The 6,000-nt window shown below is 37.3% G+C and overlaps 1 pseudogene; it reads right to left on the bottom strand.

Moving 5' to 3' along the window:
• Positions 1 to 330: 330 nt before the first annotated feature.
• Positions 331 to 6,000, bottom strand: part of LOC119841836 — a 362,869-nt pseudogene continuing 357,199 nt past the window's right edge.

The raw sequence follows: 6,000 nt of genomic DNA, 5'->3' as shown, positions 1-6,000 counted from the left end.
TGCTAGAAAGAATTTCCCCTACCAGAAAGCTCTCATTCAAATGTAAAGTAGCATATATAGAGACTAAGTAACCCAGTGTTGAATCAGGCCCACAATGTTGAAATATGCCTTAAAAGAAAGAGTCCAGAGTTTCTGTGAATCAGTTCATCTCCATTGGCCAGCTCAGTAAATCTAGGGTAATCAGAGACACTGAAAAGTCCAGATAGGAGAGAGTAGGAAACATAGATGGCGGGTCAGGTTCTTTGGCCTGTGTCATGAAGACTAGATCAGAGTCCCTTCTGACCTTAAAATATGACTCAAAGACCAAAAAAATATTGACCCAAACTTGTATGCAGTTCCTCTGTTTTATTATTAGATTTGCAAAGGGAAACATGGTGTAATTCCACAGGCATCTACAACAGTTAACATTGCATTTGAATTCAGATTTATTTTTCTCACTCATGTAATCATTGTTTCCCCCTTCCTTCTCCCCTCTCCCCAAATTATCCTCCATCACCTGGAAAAGAAAAATATCAGCCAAAGCATACCATACAAACACTGCTCCCTAAAGGCAGCAGCAGCAAGTATCAGTCCTAAAATTCAGTGAAATCCGTGTCTGCCAAAGTTTTAGGCCAGGATTTTCAAAGAAATGTGAAGGAATTAGGTGACTCAACTTCCAATTTAGGTGATTAAATCCCTTTGGTGATAAACTCCAATTTAGGTGTTTAACTCCCTTTAACTCCTTTGAGATATCACCCTAAGTAACGCTCCAAAAGTTTCTGGAAAATCAAAGCATGGAATCCAGTGCTCCTAACCCCTAAAGTCCCTTTTAAAAATCTCAACCTTATTTTACAACTCCAAAGATCAAAATTAGCTGACTGGGGAGAGGTGCCAGTCTTTCGGAATCTCCTGCTGTAGGTCACTGATAGAGATCTGTTAATTTTACAGTCTGAAGTCTTGCAAAAGCCAGAAACTTAATGACAGCCTTTCTCTCGGCCTCTTTGACCTCTTTGTTCCTCAGACTGTAGATGAGGGGGTTGACCATGTGGGTCAGGACTGTGTAGAAGACAGAGAATACCTTGTATAAGTCCTTTGAATGGTGGGCAGTTGGAACCATGTAGACAATAATCAGAGTACCATAAAATGTTGTGACAGTGACAAGGTGAGAGGAGCAGGTAGAAAATGCCTTTTGCCTCCCGGTGGTGGAAGGAATTCTCAGGATGGTGTTGATGATACAAATGTAGGACGCCAATGTGAATAGAAATGGGACCAGTCACCTGCCGGAGGAGACTGTGAAAATCGTGAGTTCTAGAAGCTGGGTATCACTAGAGGATAGTTTTATGATGGGCGAGGAATCACAAAAGAAATGGTCAATTTCATTGGAGCCACAAAACTTTATTTTAGTCATTAAAATGATTATTATGGTACTGCTCAGAAAGCCACTTGTCCAGGAACAAGCCGCTAGCTGGAAACAAACACTGCCGTTCATCAGAGTGGCATAACAGAGTGGATTGCAAATCACTAGATACCAATCATAAGACATCACTGCTAGCAGATAGTATTCTGTGGCTGCCAGGATACCAAAACAATAAAATTGTGTGATGCAGTCACTAACGGAAATGGTTCTGTCCCCAGTCAGGAGACTGGCTAGCACCCTGGGCAGGATGGTGGAGGTGTAACAGGTCTCCAAGCAGGACAAGTTCCCCAGGAGGAAGTATATAGGGGTGTGAAGGTGTTGATCAGCCACAACTAGCACAACAATGAGGATATTTCCAGCTATGGTCACCATGTAGATCACTAGAAACAGGAAGCAGAGAAGAATCTGAGGTTCAGGGAGATTCCCAAATCCCAGGAGGACGAATTCCTCAATGGACGTTTGATTTCTATAGTCATCATTTGCCCTGGGATGTATCTAGGGGAAATGAAGCAAATTTGTTAATATATTTTCAAGATAAACTCAACTTTTAATTCAATTTATTGTCAAACTAGATGAAAACTAACAAACTCTGCAATATAAGTTGAATATCGCAGTGAACTGAAATCTCATCAGTTTAATTGCAGAAATGTTCAAAAATCTATGTCCGCTCTTCATAGAATCCCCATAATTAGAGATGGTTAAGAAAAGGTTAGACAAATAGCTCTCAGGGATGGTCCAGGTTTCCTTGGTTTCCAGGGGGCCTGGACTTGATAACTTCTTGAGGTCCCTTCCAGCCCTATAATTCTATAATTTTCTGTTACTTGATCAAGCCTCCAGGAAATTGTCCAGGTTGTTTGGTATCAGGACTACTGTGATATGTTATTTAAGATGTGAGTACCTATCTTCTCCACTAACAGAGCAAAGAAAAACTGTGTGTCTCTGGAAACTCCACTACACTGCAAAAAATCAGAAAACTGTTTCATTTCCCTTTGGATTAGGGCTGATTAAGATTTTGATTAAGATACTGGGGTTTGAAGTAACTGAAAGTCTTCATGGAAAGTATATGATTTTCACCATATTTCATCTGAAATCTGTAAACCCAAATATTTTTTAAAATCTGAAGTTTTGCGTAGCCTTTGGCTGAAAATATTTAGTTCTTTGACAAATATGTTTGCATTCAGTTGCTGAAAATCCAAAACATCCACCCTCCACCAAAAAAACAATTTTCAGGTTTTGGCTTTTTCAATGAAAAATCAAAAATTTCCATGGGGATGAAACCCAACCAACGGGAGTCGTGATATATTAGAGAACAAAGGGGCTGCTAAAATGAGATTACACTTCTGATGCCAGGAATTAATATCACAGCACAGCCAAAGTAAAATAAAATACAGCCTAATCTGCTTCGTTGGTGTTTCACTTTTTAACCTGACAAGGAAGCGTTCTTCAAATGCAGGGTTTCCGCAGGATACATCACTATCAGAGGCATAGCTAGAATTGCAGAAAATATTATAACATGTGATACAAATGTTCTGTTCTTTCTAAAATTCAGCCACAGAATTAGCTCTAATGGGAATACCTGATGTGAACACCATGAAACATAAATATATGTTTGGTTGCACTGGTGGGAAAAATATTGTTGTTTATTTTATTCATTGTCCAGATCACCTTGTGTTTACAAAAATTTCTTAAAGCAGCTGATCTCTCTCTCTCTCTCTCTCTCACACACACACACACACACACACACAGAGTTTCAATATGAACAACATTTTATTAGCCCAGCACAAATGCATGTTAGTAAAAATAATATCAATGGCATCTAATTTGCTTTCAAGACTGAAATTATATCAGTCTAAAATAATATTTTGATAGACCTTTCAGTCAAAACATCCAGAGGGAAAGCACTGAATTTTATATGGGTATCAGAGTAGCTGCCGTGTTAGTCTGTATTCGCAAAAAAGAAAAGGCACCTTAGAGACTAACAAATTTATTTGAGCATAAGCTTTCGTGAGCTACAGCTCACTTCATCAGATGCATTCGGTGGAAAATACAGTGGGGAGATTTATATACACACACAGAGAATATGAAACAATGGGTTTTATCATACACACTCCTGAAGGATGACCCATCACTCTCACAGATCTTGGGAGACTGGCCAGTCCTTGCTTACAGACAGCCCCCTAACCTGAAGCAAATATTCACCAGCAACCACACACCACACAACAGAACCACTCACCCAGGAACCTATCCTTGCAACAAAGCCCGTTGCCAACTCTCTCCACATATCTATTCAGGGGACACCATCATAGGGCCTAATCACATCAGCCACACTGTCAGAGGCTCGTTCACCTGCGCATCTACCAATGTGATAGATGCCATCATGTGCCAGCAATGCCCCTCTGCCATGTACATTGGTCAAATTGGACAGTCTCTATGTAAAAGAATAAATGGACACAAATCAGACGTCAAGAATTATAACATTCAAAAACCAGTCGGAGAACACTTCAATCTCTCCGGTCACTCGATTACAGACCTGAGGGTGGCTATCCTTCAACAAAAAAACTTTAAAAACAGACTCCAAGGAGAGACTGCTGCATTGGAATTAATTTGCAAACTGGATACAATTAACTTAGGCTTGAATAGAGACTGGGAATGGATGCGTCATTACACAAAGTAAAATTATTTCCCCATGTTATTTCTCCCCCCCACCCCACCCCCCACTGTTCCTCAGATGCTCTTGTTAACTGCTGGAAATAGCCCACCTTGATTATCACTACAAAAGGTTTTCCTCCACCCCCCCTTCCTGCTGGTAATAGCTCATCTTAAGTGATCACTCTCCTTACAGTATGTATGATAAAACCCATTGTTTCATGTTTTCTGTGTGTGTATATAAATCTCCCCACTGTATTTTCCACCGAATGCATCCGATGAAGTGATCTGTAGCTCACGAAAGCTTATGCTCAAATAAATTTGTTAGTCTCTAAGGTGCCACAAGTACTCCTTTTCTTTTTTTATATGGGTATATGAGCCTTACTCTCTCCTTCCTTTGCAAAGGGATTCAAAAGTTGTGGGGGGAAATTCCAGACTGGATGTTTCTATTCTCCAAGAGCAGTGGTAATATTTTTGCATCTACTTTACACTCAAATTTTTAAATAGCCCAATGGACTTAGGAACCTTAGTACTATTGATTGTCAATAAGACTTAGGCTAAGGGCCAGAGTTTTAAAGGTATTGAGGTATTATAAAAGTATTTTAAATCAATAGATGTTAGGGATATAGGTGCTTTTCAATACCCCACTAGGCACCCACATACCCTTAAAATGTATCTCTAAGGATGTAGATGACTTTTGAAAATGGGACTTAAAATGTTAAGCTGCTTAGGGGTGCTTTTGAAAATGTTACCCCTAATTCCCATTTAATTTCTGTAGCAGTAGCGAGCCTAAATTCTTTAGGGCCCCATTTGATAATCCCATTTTACGGCTTATAATGAAATTTCCTCTGCATCTTAATAATTATAAATGATTCTGTAATAAGCAATCACTAATAAAATAAATAAATAACCCCTGAACATTTACAATAAAAGCCTAGAGATAAAACTAGTAAAGTTTCTCTTAAAAAACCAAAACTCTAAAAGCCTATAGAATTCAATAGAGAATAAAATAATTGCTTTAAAGTTTTTTTTACCATCCTAAGCAATATAAAATCTTTGCTATGCTGGTTTAAAACTTACTCAGAGAAGTTATCATTGTGTACTCAGTGTCTTTAGCAGTATCCCATTAGGTGAAGAAAATAAGATAATTAGCACAATGTACATAGATCCTTATTAAAAAAAATCATGATTACATTCAAGACACCACTTTACTATGCACTTGCACTTGACTTTAATCATGTGCTTAAGTACCATTAGAGTTAATGGGTGAAATCTTAGCAAAACTCCTCTTGATTTAAATAGTCATTGAATTTGCTTAGAAAGGACTTAGAGCACATATTTAAAGTTAAACACATCCTGAAAATCTGTCCTGAGTTGGAGCCATAAAACATTCCTTTTTTTCCTCCAAAATGATTTATTAAAATCAACAATTGACTCATTTTCTCAGCAATTATATATGACAGACATTTTACTGTAGCAAGCACTGGATGAAAAGTGTTGAAAGGGAAACATCAAAATTGTCCATGAAAAATATGGAATTTTGGAAAACTGGATAACCAAAATGTTTTCATTTTTTGGTATTCAGTGAAAGAATGAAAGAAAACCCCAAACTTAAACACACTGAAACATACTTTTTGTTAAACAAATTTGTGGGGAAAATTAAAAAAAAAATTTTAGTGAAATTTTCATTTTTGGAAAAAAAGGTAATTTGAAATGAAACAAATGTTGAGCAAGGATACAATGTATTAAAACACTGAGTGAAGGCAGTGTAAAAGTGGTGATATTTTATTTTGGTTTATTTTATCATATTATGTATACACATTATTATACATTAATTTTTATTTTATTTTATATCAATTATTTTTATTTAAAAATGAAACTGACATATATACACACATACAAAGTTCTGATTTCAATTAACAAAAAATAGCCATTTTTAAAGGTATTTACATGTATAG

Source organism: Dermochelys coriacea, chromosome 13 (assembly GCF_009764565.3).
Source record: "Dermochelys coriacea isolate rDerCor1 chromosome 13, rDerCor1.pri.v4, whole genome shotgun sequence".
Taxonomy (NCBI): Eukaryota; Metazoa; Chordata; order Testudines; family Dermochelyidae; genus Dermochelys; species Dermochelys coriacea.
This window is presented reverse-complemented; position numbering and strand designations above follow the sequence as displayed.